The 17,723-nt window shown below is 34.1% G+C and overlaps 1 long non-coding RNA gene across 1 annotated transcript; it reads left to right on the top strand.

Annotated features, from left to right (window-relative positions):
• The first annotated feature begins 4,521 nt into the window (after positions 1 to 4,521).
• On the top strand, positions 4,522 to 16,839 carry LOC104646903 (uncharacterized). The gene is made up of 3 exons (XR_741054.4): positions 4,522 to 5,074; positions 15,811 to 15,879; positions 16,512 to 16,839. It is a non-coding gene; the product is annotated as an uncharacterized lncRNA (long non-coding RNA).
• The last annotated feature ends 884 nt before the right edge of the window (positions 16,840 to 17,723 follow it).

The following is a 17,723-nucleotide window of genomic DNA, read 5'->3' as shown; positions in this document are numbered from 1 at the left end:
TTCTTGAATACTCTTTGAAATTCACTAAATTGTCAAAATATGATCCTTGTTTGGTTTCCGACCCTAGAGATTAAATGAATCGTTTTTTGACAGGAGTGTCATATTATTTTCAAAAGGAGTGTCGTTCGGCTATGCTACATGACAATATGACCATTTATCATGACATGGTTCATGCTCAACAAGAGTAAGAGCCAACGGCTTAGAGGAAGAGTAGATATTCTAATAGGGAAAGATCTTTTGATGATGGTCCTTCAAAGGGAAGGCTTGAGATACAAGAAAAGCCTAGGTTTAAGAAGAGGGTTTCTCATCAAGTTCTTTCTAAGTTCCCTAAGGCTGGTGATGATAGGGTGTCTAACCCTAAGCCTAAAAAGGAAAGAGTACTAGTTCACCAATCGAGAAGCCAACTTGTGGAAAGTGCGGCAAGAATCATAATGATGATTGTGTTAAAGGAATGGATAATTATTTTGGTTGTGGTAAAATTGGGCACAAGATTAGGGATTTTCCTAATGTAAGGGGTCAAGACAAGGGTAGTGCTCAAGCTCAAGTAAGTGGTTCTAATAATGCTCTGAAGAAGAATCGCCTCTATGCTCTCCGCTCTAGGAGTGAGAAATAGACTTCTCCGGATGTGGTGACCGGTATGGTGAAAGTATTCTCTATTTATGTATATTATTACTTTATATGGGCACTACATTATCTTTTTTTACTACCTTGATAGCTAAGAAATTTGAAATCTTACCCGACATTCTAATGAACATTTTATGGTGTCTATCCCGATTATGAGTCGCTTGTTGCAAAAAGGATGTACAGATATTGTCCTATTAAGTTTCCCAATAGAGTTACTTATGTTGAGCTAGTACAACTTGATATATTTAGTTTTGATGTCATATTGGGTATGAATTGGTTGCATGCTTGTTTTGACTCTATAGATTGTAGAACGAGAGTGGTGAAGTTAGCCTTCCAAATAAGCCTATTGTAGAGTGGAAGGGGGGAAATTCTATTCCTAGAGGTCGTATTATTTCTTGTTTGAAAGATTTTTAAAATGATCTCTAAAGGGTGTTTATACCATATTGTAATAGTCCAAGATTTAGACTTTGAAATTCCTCCCATTGAGTAGGTCCCCGTAGTGAGGGAATTTCTAGAGGTATTTCCTAATGATCTTCCTCGTATTCCTCCCGAATGGGAAATTGATGTTGGTATCGACTTGTTACCAAAAAATAACATTTCAATTACTTCCTATCGGATGGTTCCAGCCTAATTGACAGAGTTGAAGGCTCAACTCAAGGATTTTCTGGATAAAGGCTTGATTAGACCTAGTATTTGTCCTTGGGGTGCTCCGCAGTTGTGTGTGAAGAAGAAGGATGGGTCCCTTAGAATGTGTATTGATTATCTCCAATTCAATATAGTCACTATAACGAATATGTATCCTCTCCCTCGGATTGACGACTTGTTTGATCAACTCCAGGGGACAAGCTATTTTTCTAAGATTGACTTGAGGTCGGGGTATCGTAAACATAGGGTGAAAAGTTAGAATATACCAAAGGTGGCACTTCGACTAGATATGATCACTATGAGTTTTTAGTAATATCCTTTGGTCTCACGAATTCCCTGACGGCATTTATGAATCTCATGAATAGGGTGTTTCGAAGATACCTGGATTGATTTGTCATTGATTTCATTGATGAAATCGTGATATATTCGAAAAATGAGTGTGATCACATGAACCATTTGAGGGTGGTGTTACAAATGCTTAAGGAGAACCAAGTTTTTTACAACTCATTACTAAAAAACAGTGAATACCGACCTAAAAATTACCAACATCAAATTGAGTTTGTAATTTCCGACCTTAGGAGGTCGGTATTGTTAAAAAGAATAAAACTAGTTGGTTCTTATGCAAAATAAAGAGGGAAAAATGAATTACAATAAAAAACTGACCTTTTGATGTCGGTATTAAATAAAATAAATGAATAAACATATTTTTTGTTTTTTCTCAATTAAATAAAAAATAAAATTAAGAAATACTTTGATTTAATATTATTTAAATCATCTCTTGGAGGAAAGTTTATGTAAAATAAAAAACAAAAAATATAATAATACCCACATTCGAACATCGGTAAAATTAATAGTCTATAATTATATTAATTTTCATTAAAATATTTATATAATGAGTTCCATAAAATTATAAATTGATATTTTAAATTAACTTTGATAAATCAGATGACAGTTTTATATAAATTAATTTAAAATATCGACATCACCAGATTGGTATTTATCTTTCATCCAAATACCAAACTAATGAGGTCGACATTTTGATTTCATCCATATCCAAATAGCGATATTATGAGGTACGTATTTTTATTTCATCCAAATTCTAACATCATGAAGTCAGTATTTTTATTTCATCCAAATACCGACCTCATGAAGTTGGTATTTTTCTTCATCCTAATATCGATCTCATGATTCTCGGTATTTTTACTTCATCCAAATACCAACTTAATGAGATCGGTATTTATTTTCATATAAATACTGACCTAATGAGGTCGATATTTTCATATCCAAATACCGACATTATGAGGTAGGTATTTTCATTTCATCCAAATACTGATATCATGAAAATTGAATTTTTATTCATCCAAATACCAATCTCATGAGATCGGTATTTTTACTTCATCCTAATATTGACCTCATGAGATCAGTATTTTTACTTCATATAAATACTAACTTCATGAAATCGATATTTCTCTTTCATCCAAATATCGACCTCATGGGTTGATATTTTTACTTCATCTAAATTCAAAAACTGACTTCATGCGGTCAGTATTTTTATTTCATTCAAATACTGACATCATGAAGTCGGTATTTTTATTTCATCTAAATACCGACATCATGAGGTATTAAATTATTAATTGTTCAAAAACTGTAATCATTTTGTATGTTTTTATTAATAAAAAGTTAGACTTCGTGGAAAAAATAAAAAAGTATATGTAATCCATATTTAGAGTATGAAACTATATTGATATGAATTATGATATAATTATACTTATATTTATAGAGTAATGTACAAAACTATAAGTCTGTCGGCTAATCATGAACTTAATATCTCATGTTATGATGTAGAGGTGAAGAACTAACATATAATCAATTTCAGTATGAAATGCGAGATTGTATTATTATATACTTTCGATCTTGAATGTATGTCAAGTGTAGTGATCACTTCCTAATTATGATGACATGTAAAAGATAATTTATATCAGTATGAAATATGTTAATTAATTATATATGAAATACATTATTAATTAAATAAATATCGATGATCAATTTAAAGAGATTTATATATTAAATTTGATATTGATAAACTTTCATTGACCGATAAAATTAAATTTATACAATTATATATATATGCCTCCCGATGTAAATATTATTTATTTAATATGAATAATTTCATTTATCTTTAAATTTAATGTCACGAGGTCTGTATTTTTTTATTATATCTAATGCATTTTATAAAAGCTATATCCAGAAGTTTATTTGTTTAAAATATTTCCATTAATCCTAATTTTTGTTGTTTAGCATAATACTAAAATTTAATTTGAAACTTACAATTAATTGTTTCAAAAATATAACAATTTTGTATAATTTTATAAATGGGATAATGCCCAAGTACCCCGTCAACCTATGCTCGAAATCTCAGAGACACACTTATACTATACTAAGGTCCTATTACCCCCCTGAGCTTATTTTATTAATAATTTTTTACCCCTATTTTGCCTACGTGACACTATAAATAACAAGTTAGACTTCATGGAATAAATTAAAACAATATATATAATCCATATTTAGAGTATCAAACTATGTTGATATGAATTAGGATACAATTATACCTATATTTCTAGAGTATTGTACAAATCTATTAGTCTGTCGTCTAATCGCGAACTTAATATCTCATGTTATGATGTATAGGTGAAGAGCTAACATATAATCTATTCCAGTATGAAATGCGACATAGTATTATTATATACTTTTAATCTTGAACGTATGTCAAGTGGAGGGATCACTTCCTAATTATAATTACATGTAAAGTATACTTTATCTGACTATGAAATACGTTGATTAATTATGTATGAAGTACATCATCAATTAAAGAAATATTGATAATCAATTTAAGGTGAGATTTACATATTAGATTTGAATTTATATAATTAGGAAGAATATAATTTAAAATTTAAAAATAACTTGATCGATAAATTAAATTTATTAAATTAAACTTGTATTGATTATATATATATATTAATTAAATATTGTTAAGTAAAGATAATTTTTTTTAAGAATAGCGATATTTCGTAATTAATAATAATCATTCTTTCATTTCAATTTTACACAATTTTATTTCAATTTTAACAAAATTTGAACCCAAAAACCCATCTTTTAATCTTAATCATTGATCTCTTTCTATTTAATCTTGGCCCTGCATCTCTTTTGAATTGATGGTTAAGATTAAATTCTCCTATTCTTCCTATTCCTAATACACAAAAGACCAAAACCTATACTTATTTCTAACCTCCCCTCTCCAAGAGCCGCCAGCAACCCCCACTTTCTTTCACCCCCTATTCTTTTTGGTGAAAGCCGCCATCGCTGGTGAGCTCTCCCTGTTGCTTCTCCTCTCTTCTCCTCCTTTTTATTTTCCTCCTCTCTCCTATAATAGAAGGTTGCGACCAGCGGCTCCAGCAACTGGAGAATAGAAGCAACACCGTCCAGCAGCAACGGAGGCTCGCACTTGCCGACTCCTCTCTTCTCTCTTCTCCAGGAGAAGAACCGGTGAGCTCCGACCAGAGGGCGCCAGCTCGGACAGCCAGTAGATGGTGTTGCTCCATCGGCTTCTCTCTTCTCATTTCTGGCGAGAACAATAGCTAGCAACAATAACAACCATCTTCGGGGAAAAACAGGCAGCGAGGAGACACCACCAGCAGCGCAAGAAGATCAAGAACGACAATAATGAAAACTTCTCGCTGCCAATGTTCTGAACCAGAGATAAAAGTGAAGTATTGGACAAGGACTAATCTCTATAGATCAGTCCCAGGTAGGAATTTTCTTTACTTTAAAACCCAAATATTTGTGTTGGCCATTTAAAAATTAGATGTGCATGTTCATCCTTAGTATTTCAAGAGCTAATTTTATGTGTAGAAATGCTGATTCTTATGGAAAACTATGTTCTTCTTTGGCTCAAGTTTGTTTTTGTAATATGTATGATTTCTTTAAACTTTAGTTTGATTTTGTGAAAATTCTACACCCTCATCGCTATATTCTTTTTGTTGTGACTGTCTGTTCCTAATGTAGTTGCAATCGATTCCGTGGCATTATAATTCTTTGTCATGTATCTTCCTTTGGTTATATTATTTTTGGGTATATACATTAAGTATTGAATTTATTTCTTAAAAAGGGTAATAATAATTCTCTTGTCTTGCTAGAATCACGTAAATTTGTTTTAGTGGTATGATTTACTAGTTTATGGTAATTGTTGATATGATGATGTCGTTTATTTCTGTCTTGTATGGTAATCATCTCCTTCTGCCTTTGTAATGTATTACTAATCCAGGTCGACTGATTCATTTTAAATTTAATATATTTCTATAGGGTCTTTTCCTATTCCTTCTATGTCGCAGGGTCAGAACCAAAACGTATTTGTTGTTTTCTCGATGTTTTCTCACGTTTTCGATAAAACCCTCTCGTAAAAGTATTTGAACAATGCTACTATATATAGATACAGCCCGATTTCTATATCCTGCCTGCGATTATGATATTGAGTTTCTTTACCGTAACGCGATCGGTTTCAAATATCACTTCCGGTCCTAGGATTTTTCTTAGTTAGTCCTGGTAAAGCCCCAGGCTTCTTGGTCTTCCAATTCAGAAAGACTTGTCGGAAGTCACCGGTTGGGTTGGTCCGACCAACAAAGGAATGGGACTTTTGGGCATTGCTTGGGTCGAGCTAGGCTACCTAGTGATCTACGTACCCCGAGAATAGAAGCTAGAGAATCTAAGTCTGAAGAAGAGTCTTGGACAAGTGGGGAATGTTGGGGTTAACCAGAAAAGTTTGGGTAGGCCAAAATTGGATTTGAAAGAACAAGCCGGAGAAAAGAGGCGTTGAGATAATACCTTTCATCCTAATCTCATCTACTGAAAAAGGGAGCCCCCTTGATCACCTAAAGAGATTTTTAGGTAGAATTGGCATAATTATTACCGTGAGGATTGAGGTGCCAAAAGGGATAAGGAGCTGTTGAATGCGTTGTTCCACTCCGGTCCTTTTGACTCTGTTAAATGGCTAGTCCAAGGTAAAGGAAATTAAAAAAAAAGCAGAGGAGATCAAAGAAATGGAACCTAGAGAGAGAAGAAAAGCTTAGTGAGGAGATCAGGAATGAGGCGGAGATCGACGGCATTCCAAAGGTAAGATGACGACGAGATTCCTCTTAGAATTGGGTACAAGAATGTATTGTCGCCGCAGTTAACGGAAGAGTGCCTGAGGACGAATAAATTGAAAAGGCTCTTTCTCACCTGCAGCAAAGGAGGTGGTGACCAAGTGAAGACTTTTATGGCCTTACTACTATGGTATCTATGGAATAGATTTTGCTTTCCTCTCTAGGATGCTTTAGGTAATGCAACGACCTCAGTCAGGGACTACTCCGGGAGGGGTACAGTTTAGATATATGCCCCAGTTGGGTACAATGCAAAGCCTTCAATTTCGGCGGGTTACATGAATTGGTTATTCCTAAACGAGTCATGAAGGGTATAACGAACATACCCTGTCTCCACATTAGATCAAGTAGTAGAAGGTAATTGAGAAGTCTTGATAGCGCCTCGAGCATTCGAATATTTACTTGAAGAAATCAACAGAAAAATTATTGCTAATTGACCGAACTGAGGGCTCTGACCTAACAAACAGTCAATCAGTCTATTGTTTCCCCATAAAAACTGTCAACCTGAGACTGTCCCTTGGCCCGTCTCATTCGGAAGGACCTCATAATTTAATTATCCACGTCTGTTTATGTATCTAGCATGACCACTTGATGAAATCTGGATGGAAGGCCCCCTGGGCGGACCCCAACCGAAAGGCGCTAGACGGACTAAGGGCAAGAGAGATAAAGCTCTCACAAGGATTGTCTTTCCAGATCGATTGATTAACGTCAAAATCCCTTTTTTTTAATATTTATGAAAATAATAATAAGAAATTACTGCTTAAATAATGAAAACAAAACCTTTTTGAACTCTATTCCTTAATTGAGTATAAAACGATTTAGTTACAAGAGTTGAATTCGTGGAAAGTAGAAAATATAGGAAAGACTCAGGTTAAATAAAAAAAACTAAGACTCTAAACTCAAATAAAAAATAATGAACCTTTAACCTCAAAATCCTATTTGAACAATTTTTTATTGGTATTGATCGATTTGAATCATTACTAGCTTACTCAATCTCGACGATTGCTTATTCATAGGCTATTATTAGTTCAAGACAAGCCGCTATGGTGGAATTCGTAGACACGCTGCTCTTAGGAAGCAGTGCTAATGCATCTTGGTTCGAGTCCGAGTGGCGGCTAAAAAAACTTTTGAAAAATTCTTTTGAATCTTACCTTTTCCTTATTCACACAGCGAAGAAAGGCCGAGTGGAAGGGGGCATTTAAATTTAATTAAATTAAATTGATAAGATGCTGATTTGTTTATACTATTAGAATTAAGTTATGACTAAATTAATTAGACTTAGGAAGTTGCTAATTGTTTAATAAGTTAAATTAGTTAATATAGTATTGGAATTAAGTTAAAACTAAACCAATTCGACATAGAAAGTTAGTAAGTTGGTTAATAAGTTAAATTGGTGAAGACAATGTTTGAATAAAGTTGAAACTAAATTAATTAGACTTAGAAAGTTGTTACGTTGTTTAATGAGTTAAATTGGTGAATACACTGTTAGAATTAAGTAAAAACTGAACTAATTAGACTTAGAAAGTTGTTAAGTTAAATTGGTGAATACAGTGTTAGAATTAAATTAAAACTAAACTAATTAGACTAAGAAAGTTATTGCTTTGTTTAATAAGTTAAATTGGTGAATATAATGTCGAAATTAAGTTAAAACTAAACTAATTAGATAGAAAGTTGTTAAGCTGGTTAATAAGTTAAATAGGTGAAATATATTATTGGAATTAAGTTAAAACTAAATTGATTAGACTTAGAAAGTTGTTCAGTTATTTATTAAGTTAAATTGGTGAATATAGTGTTGGAATTAAGTTAAAACTAAACTAATTAGACTTAGAAAGTTGTTAAGTTAGTTAATTAGTTAAATTGGTGAATAATTTATTGGAATTAAGTTAAAACTAAACTAATTAGACTTAGAAAGTTGTTAAGTTGGTTAATAAGTTAAATTAGTGAATATACAATTTTAATTAAGTTAGAACTAAACTAATTAGACTTAAAGAGTTGTTAAGTTCTTCAAATAAGCTAATGTGATTTAGTTGGTTAATATAGTGTTGGTATTAAGTTAAAACCAAACTTATTAGACTTAGAAAGTTGTTAAGTTCGACAAATAATTTAATGTGGTTTAGTTGGTTAATTTAGTATATAAATTAAGTTAAAACTACGGTAACTAGACTAAGAAAGTTGCTAAGTTCTTCAAATAAGTTAATGTTATATAGTTTGTTCATATAGTGTTGGAATTAAGTTAAAAATAAACTATCTAGATTTAGAAAGCTGTTAAGTTCTTCAACTAAGCTTATCTGATTTAGTTGGTTAATATAGTGCTGGAATTAAGTTAATACTAAATTAATCAGACTTAGAAAGTTTTTAAATTCTTCAAATAAGTTATTGTGATTTATTTGGTTAATATAGTGTTACAATTAAGTTTAAACTAAACTAATTAGACTTAGAAAGTTGTTAAGTTCTTGAAATAAGATCATGTATTTTAGATGGTTAATATAGTGTTGGAATTATGATGAAACTAAACTAATTAGACTTAGATATTTGTTAAGTTCTTCAAATAATTTAATGTGATTTAGTTGGTTAATATAGTGTTGGAATTAAGTTAAAGGAAGTAGAGAACAAGAGATATGCAACGCTTCAAGCCCAACTAACTTTTCTTTTTGACTCAGGAAATATTCTTCCTCCATGTCCGGGAAACAGTAATGATAGAGATAATCATGAGGGTGATGAAAATGATAAGGGGGATACTAAGAGTTAGGGTGATGAAGAGTAGTTGTATTGGTTTGACATTTTAGACTTCTATAATTTTGGAATTGTTTGATCGTATTTTAATTTATTTTGAAGTTGGATGAACTTTATTTTGAAATGGTTTAGTGTATATGTTGAAAATATTGTGTTGTTTTGGTTGGATGAAGTTTATTTTAAAATACCTCATTTGGAATTTTTTGTGTTAGATGAAAATTATTTTGAAATAGTTTATTTGAAATTATTTAGGTCATTTTGATATAAATATGCAGGTGGATACTTAAATTGCAGCTCAATGCTTCTAGTTTTGTAACAGAAATATCGACCCGCAGAGGTCGTAATATCAAAAATAAAAAATAAAAATATTGACCTCCAGAGGTCAAAATCTCAAAATAAAAATAAAACTACCGACCTTTGGAGGTCAGATATCTAGAGGTTTGATGCTCAAAGGAAGAAATAAAAATGCCAAACTCTTGAGGTCGAAATCTAAAAAATAAGAAATAAATATATCGACCCCCGAAGTTCAAAATCTCAACAATAAAAGATACTGACCTCCGGAATTGGAATATAAAGAATAAAAAATAAAAATACTGACGTCTGTAGGTTGGAATCTAAAACAAATGAAAAAATATCGACCTCCATAGGTTGGAATCTCAAAGTATGAAATAAAAATATCGACTTCTGAAGGTCGAAATCTCAAAAATAAAGAAATAAAAATATCGACCTCCGGAGGTTGTAAAATTTGAGAATTAAATATTCTGACCTTCGGAAGATAGATATAATAAAAATATCTATATAAGTGACTTCCCAAAGTCGAAAAATAACATAATAAATTTTACCGACTTATATTGAAACTGACCTCGAGAAGTCAGTAAATACCGACCTCCAGATGTCCGAATTGAATAACGACCAAGCTTTTTCCGCCCTAAGCTGGGAAGTCATTTTTTTGTTGGTATTTCAGGAATACCGACCTCTGGAGTTCGGTATTTTTAGGTCGATATTCACTGTTTTTTTAGTAGTGACTATAACAAGTGTAAGATTTGATTGAGGTCGGTGGCGTTTCTTGGTCATATCATCTCTAGTCAGGGAGTTGAGGTTGATCCAAGGAAAACAAAGGCGCTGAAAAATTGACTTAAATCATTGCCTCCAAACGACATTATGAGTTTCGTGGGTGTAGCGGGTTATTATCAGAGCTTTGTGGACCATTTTACGTCCATTGCATCTACCTTGAATACTTTGACCCAAAAGATTAAGAAATTTGAGTGGATGTGAGAGAAGCTTCTTAATCTTGAAGGATAGACTTACTTCTGCTCTAATGTTGACTTTATCGAATGGTGCAAAGGGTTTCATTGTGTATTGTGATGCATCCCGAGTGGGTTTAGGGTGTGTGCTTATGCAACATGGGAAAGTGGTAGCCTATAATTCTAGGCAACGTAAGGAACATGTGAGAAAGTACCCAAATCATAATCTTTAGTTAGCGGCCGTGGTATTTGCCTTTAAAATATTGAGGCATTTCTTGTATGATGTCCATGTTGATGTGTATGCCTACCACAAGAGTCTCTAATATGTGTTTACACAAAAGGAGTTGAATCTCCGACAAAGAAGGTGGTTGGAATGGTTAAAAATTATGACATTAGTGTTCTTTATCACTCTGACAAGGCAAATGTGGTTGCGGATACCCTAAGTTGGTTATCCATGGGTAGTGTGTCTCATGTAGGTGAAACTAAGAAAGTCCTAGTGAAAGATGTTCATAGGTTTGCTAGATTGGGTGTGAGGTTGGAAGATTCTCCGAATGGTGGTTTTATGACCCATCATAAGTCAGAATCATCTTTGGTAGTTGAGGTGGAGTCCAAACAACTCCTTGATCAATCATTGATGAAGTTTAACGAATCGGTTCTTCGTAAGCTTAATGATTCATTTTCCTTAGGAGGGGATAGTGTCTTGAGGTATCAAGGAAGGTTGTGTATTCCCAATGTAGATGGGTTGAGGAACTGGATCCGTGAGGAAGCCTATGGGTCCCATTATCACATTTAGCCGGGTTCGACAAAAATTTACCATGACATTAGGGAAGTATTTTGGTGGAAAGGTTTGAAGAAGGACATAGCGAAATTTGTTCCTAAGTGTCCGAATTGCCAACAAGTGAAATGCGAACATTGGAAGTGGGGTGACTTGCTACTAGAAATCCAAGTTCCTACTTGGAAGTGAGAATACATCAATATGGATTTTGTAGTAAGGTGGCCACTGACTCAAAGGCAATATGACTCTATATGGGTGGTTGTGGATAGGTTGACCAAGTTCGCTTATTTAATTCCTGTCAAGTCTACCTATACAGTGGAAGATTTTGCAAGGATTTTCATAGATGAGACTGTGTGTCGCCATGATATTTCGTTATCCTCATATCAGATAGGGTGCACGATTCACATCTAGGTTTTTGAGGTCATTTTAACAAATGTTGGGTACTAAGATGAAGCTAAGTACAACTTTTCATCCTCACATTGATGGTCAAGGGGAGCGTACTATTCAAACCTTGAGGATATGCTTAGAGCTTGTATTATTGATTTCAAGGGAAATTGGGATAAGCATTTGCCTTAAGTGGAGTTTGCTTATTAGTAGTTTTCATTCATCCATAGCCATGACTCTGTATGAAGCCTTGTATGGTAGGATGTGTAGGTCTCCTATTTGATGGTTTGAAGTGGGTGAGAGTTTGCTTCTTGGTCCCGATTCGATTTATAGGACTTTGGAGAAAGTTTATATCATAAGGAACAGGTTGCAAACAACCTATAGTCGGCAAAAGCCTTATACCAAACATATGAGAAGAGACTTAGAGTTTGACGAAGGTGGTAAAGTGTATTTGAAAATTTCGCCAATGAAAGGGGTGGTTAGATTTGGCAAGAAAGGGAAGTTGAGTCCATGTTGTGTGGGTCCATATGAAATCTTGCAAAAGGTCAGTAAGGTTGCATATGAATTGAAACTTCCTAGTGAATTGGCTTCGATTCATCCGATTTTCCATGTTTCAATGCTTAAGAAGTGTATCGGTGATCCCGAGTCTATTCTTCCTATTGAGGGTCTTTGTATGAAGGATAACCTCTCCAATGAGGATGTTTCGGTTCAAATCCTTGATAGGGAAGTGAAGAAATCGAGGAATAAAAAGGTGGTTTCAATAAAAGTGTTATGGAAGTATTACCTAGTTGAGGGTGCAACATGGGACGTCGAGGCCGACATGAAGTCCCGTTAGCCTCATCTATTTGATAAATAAAAATATTTGTTATTACTACTAATGAAAATAATGACTAAAAATTGAAAATTCTTTATTTTTGGTGAAACTTTGAAAAATGTGCATTTTTGGATGTTGTTACAGTGATTTCCAGTGAAATGTGCATTTAGACTTGAAAAATCGCAATCCATCTTGTTTTGAGTCATGTGGTGCATTTTGATAAGGTGGGTCCTTATAAAATGATATGTAGCATGTCGATAAGTTGAACTTTGATATAACTGACTCAAAAATGCTATGTTGAGCTGTTGTTGTTGTGAGTCGGATATTCATAATTATGTAGTGTTGAGCCTTATTGTGATAATTGAAGTTTTGAATTTCCATGTATAAGTGATATGGTTGATGTTGTTATCTAATATTGTTGGCTGGGCTGCTAGTCTTGAGTCTATTCCTTCCTTCAAAAGAATTTAAGTGTCATCCTCGGACGAACGTTCCTACTGGGGGGGGGGGGAGGGGGGATAATATAAATCTTCAAAAATCCAAGACGTTTCCTAGAGCCTAACATAAGTGACATAAGGTTTAGGCACTGTTTTAAGGTACATTTTAATGAATATAAGTCATTTAGGGAGTCCTAGAAACCAAAATGTCCAAGAACGTCCATGATTTCCGACAACTAGTTCAATGAGGTGCTAGCTTGCCTTAGCTTATTTGATTAGCCTTTGGAAGTCGAAAAATGATGAAAATTGGTGGAAGGGTGTCTATCATACTTTTAAGTTTATTCATGGTCATAACGTCTGGGTACGACTCTCCAAGGACCAACCAAGGGCCCTTGAGGAGGACCCTTGCATTTTGGGGTCAAGGACTGTCTGGGTAGTCTGCACCCACGAAGGGAATCGACATGGCGTGTGTGGATAGACGGGGCATTGATGTCATCCGTCGACCAACACTTATCAAAATCCTTGAAGGACCTGTTTAGGCAGGTCTCTGAACTCATCTATGGATAACCAGCACGGAAGGAGGGGCATGTCGTCGACTTATAGACGGACCGTTGGTCGAGGTCTCGTTTGTGAGGGCCTGACTTTGTTGCATGTTTTTAGTTGGTTCCAATTAATTAATTATGGGGTTAGATAATTAGTTAGAGGTTAAGGGAAGTCTAATTAAGTTAGTTAACACCCCATATAAAGACCCCAGCCCCAGTAAACTAATCTAAACTCTTATGACTCACAAATCCAAACTCTCTTCCTTCTCTCTTCTTTCTCACTCTAGTGAGAACACCATTGAAGAACAAGCTAGGGGAGGGTTTAAGGGATGCAAAAAGTCAAGTTAACCATCAATCTTCATTGATTAATAAAGTATGATATCTAATTCACCTTTGAAACCTCTTATCTCAAAGGGTTCCATCAAATTGATTTCAAAACTTGAGTTTTCAAGTGGCTTTCATCCAATCTCGAAGTTGAAGTTATGAATTGATTCTTGTTTGATTTATTTTTGATATTATGAATAGATTAACATGTATTTTAACTTAATTATGATATATCTTTATGGTTTGGTCTAGTTTGAAGAAGATGACCCTTAACCCTTAACCATAGGTTATGATCTTGATATGAATTATGGTGTATTGTTTCAATTGGCTTGATTATTGGTTGACTTACTACTGTATGATATTTTTCTACCAAACATGAATGAATTAGGGTGAATTTTAGTCTTTTCATGCAACTTCTTGATAATTCCTCTAGGTTAAGAACTATGTTGTGAATTAACCTAAGTATCTTGTCTTAAGCTGTGATCTAGTATTGAATTGTGATGAAGTAATTCTTTTAGCTTTGGTGTGATGTTGGTCTTAGGATTATGATGATGTTATACCATAATTGGGTTGAATTAAGGGTTGATTGTAAGACCTTGATGATGAATTGTGAAGGAGACTTGGTAAGTCTTATGATCCCTATTGTTTATTTCATATTATGATTAATTTTGATTACGTCATCATATCATATTGGAGTATACCTTGTATTATAATTTATAGGGTTTGTATGATGTTGAATATAAATTTCTTGATTATGGTATGTGAGGTGTTCACTAACATGTAAATATTACAAGTATGGTGAATGATTTACCAATGTGCCTCATTATCAAGTAATACATAAATGTTCTAACCTCACTTATATAAATTGTAATGAAAGGATTTTACTCATACAATTTCTATTGAGCTCTGATGATGATGATTTTATACAAGGGTTAGACCTTATGACTTACAATAAGCTATGATGATTAATAAAGACATTGAAGACATTTAAAAAAAGGGTCTCTAGCTTAGCACCGAGTGAACTAGAGTGAGCAGTGTCCTTCCTACATAGGGAAGGTAGGATCACTAATGTATATTTGAGATTGGAGACTATATTGCATTTATCATAAAGAGGGTCCTAATTATATCTCTTAATTCTTGAACTTTGTTGCCCCCATAGGAATACTAGGTAGTTTATCCACGTAGTTGCTATTTTCATGTTTTGGTACTACCTTGACAAGTACTCTACCTTCTTTCGGTGTAGGGTTCCATGACATTGGATTCCACATTAGCTCATGTGGTCTACGTCGGTTAGGGCAAGATGTTCCCGAAAGGTAAAATGAATTTAAGGAATGAACTCTAACTAGGATGACCTAAGGGATTCCACATTAGCTCATGTGGTCTATGTCGGTTTGGGCAAGATTTTCCCGAAAGGTAAAATGAATTTAAGGAATGAACTCTATCTAGGATGACCTAAGGGTTTTAGATTAGTTTAGTAGTCGTATGAGACTCTACCGAAACATTGCACTTGTTAGCCTTGAAGGGAGTCTTAGGATATGATTATAATGCTACATGACATGCATATGGAAAACTTTCGCATTGTTGATACTATATGTTGATTGGTGTAACTTATGAATATGTGTTGGTCAATATTGTTAATGTATGATGCTATGTACTCTTAAATGTTTTGATATGTCAAGTGTGATGTTGGTCATGATTCTTGTTGAGTTACTTGATTGAGTAAGATTATGGGACATTGCTTGGTCACTGGACTTGTTCACTTGATAAGGGTTGTGGGTAATTGTCTTGCTTGGGTTATTCATGCTTGTTGAGGTAATGGCTTGAGCTTTGACTATATGTCTAATCACATGATATGCATGTTGACTTGACTAGTTTTGATGTTGTTGGTCTTTTTATGTACATGTCAATGACTTAATGAATATGTCTTATTGATTTGGTATGGTCTCGTATAATATGTATAAAGGTTTTTAAAGTAAATTTTCATACTTGATGAAATGTGCTATTTTACCATGTTTTCATGATATGTCTGCATATGGTCTCATTCTTAGTACAACTGGTCTACTAACTTCATTTCTTCCTTTCCCCCAATAATTTAGGTTCCAGTTGTTGAAGGGCTTCTCGAGACGACTTGAAGAAGACTCGAATCTCTTATTCATCCAAGTAGGGTAGGTCCTCAATTCCGAGGGAGATTACACTTAGTTAAAAACTTTTATGGTTCTTTCTTTTCCATTTAGTATGAAATTGTATATCCCATGTGAGGCATTCTTACTTTGATGTATGGGCTAGGACCAATTTTAAATACTCTTATTAGATGGTTATGAGATGAGACGACTATTATGACTATGTTATGTTTATATATATCTATGTGCAATAAAAGTAGAAGACTAAGTAATTCTCGGGTCTATGTATGCTTGATATATCTCTAATACGTCTATGCAGAGGTCTATATAAACCTCAATGTAGATGTAGTAAAAATTTTAAACTTTCCTCTAAATATGACCTGTGAATGTAATGATGTAAGCTAAGAGGCTAGTCTTATTTCTCAAAGAGGACGACGATGCCGGTTACATCTAGGGGGTGTTCCCCAGATGTGACAAAAGACTAATGGTTCAAGGATATAATTGTGAAATTTAAGTTAAGTATATGCTTCAAGTATAATTTAGCTTCTATTCTCATATACCTTGTATTATGTTGACTTGTGATGTTATGATACTTATTGTTATGTTATGAATTTGTTATTATGTCTTATGTTTACTGACCTCTTTTGGATGTTTTATGTTGGTATGTTACCTTTCAGACTTGGTATATTTTGTAATAATGCATATTGCCTACATTCAAACCAAGTTTATGGTTGGAGTCTTGAGTTGATTTGGAGTCTATGTTTCAAGGATATAGAAGAGTTGAAGATCTTGGTGCGTCCTCATAGCTTTTAGGAAAATATCAACTTCAGCTTTATGTTTTTTCATCTATGATTTTAGACTTGGTACGGGCTTCGTCCCAAAGATTATTATTCATGAGTATTATATAGATGGTTTGAGACAAAGGTTTTAGTAAAGTCTTCCACTTTACAATTTATTAAGATGACTTCAATTGTATTTCTTAAAAGTTTAAAAATTTCCCCATAATTCTCTATTATATTATTTATTATTATTCCAATGTCTTGTATGAGACCATTCAGGGTCAAGTACGCCGTGTCACGTCTACGGGGTGCTCTTGGGGCATGATAGTCAGGGTCGCCTACCTCTTTGTCGATACACCAAGCGGGTCATTGCTCGCCAACCTTCACCTTCTAAACACTTTCCACACTTTAACCCACACATAACACACCATTATTTATAAAACAAAAATAAAGAAATAAAAAGGGTCTTGGTTTGCCTCCCAAGAAGTGCCTTAGTTAACATTGCAGCATAACAAAAGTCTACACTTAAGCCTCATTCTAGGGGGTAGGTCTTAGTTTCACTAGGCAACCCTTCTATAGACTGTCATTAGAGGCACCACATCACTTGGTTCATTTAGGCGTCGAGTAGCTGGATAATCATGGAATGAGAGGTCTTCATCTGATTCAACATTTCGATATTCGCTTTTATCTCATTCAAAACACTATCCTATTCGTCGATCTTGTGTAGAATGAGAGTGAGTACATCCTCATTTTGTCAACCCTCATTATTCTTTGTATTTTGACGCTCGCGAGGGGGAAAGTGTCTGTTCTCTTTCTTGGACCGTGCCTCCGATTCTATGACTTTCTTCGATAAGACATCTAGCTAAGTCAACAATGCGGCCAATTCTTAGAGTTTCTCTATTCTTTGTTGGTCTTAAGGATTCCGTCAACAAATTGAGATATTGCTTCATAGGGTGGTTGTATCAAACCATCCACAAAGAGTTGGTCTGCAGTATGCCTATTTTTGGGACCAAGACCCCTAGAAGCATTCTAGTAGCAATTCATCGGACATTTTATGAGGTTCGCACGACTATAGTACTTCCTTAAATTTCTACACATTTCATCGATATT

This window comes from Solanum lycopersicum, chromosome 1 (genome assembly GCF_036512215.1).
Source record: "Solanum lycopersicum chromosome 1, SLM_r2.1".
In the NCBI taxonomy this organism is placed as follows: Eukaryota; Viridiplantae; Streptophyta; class Magnoliopsida; order Solanales; family Solanaceae; genus Solanum; species Solanum lycopersicum.
The sequence above is the reverse complement of the archived record's forward strand: the minus strand, read 5'-3'. Positions and strand labels throughout refer to the sequence as shown.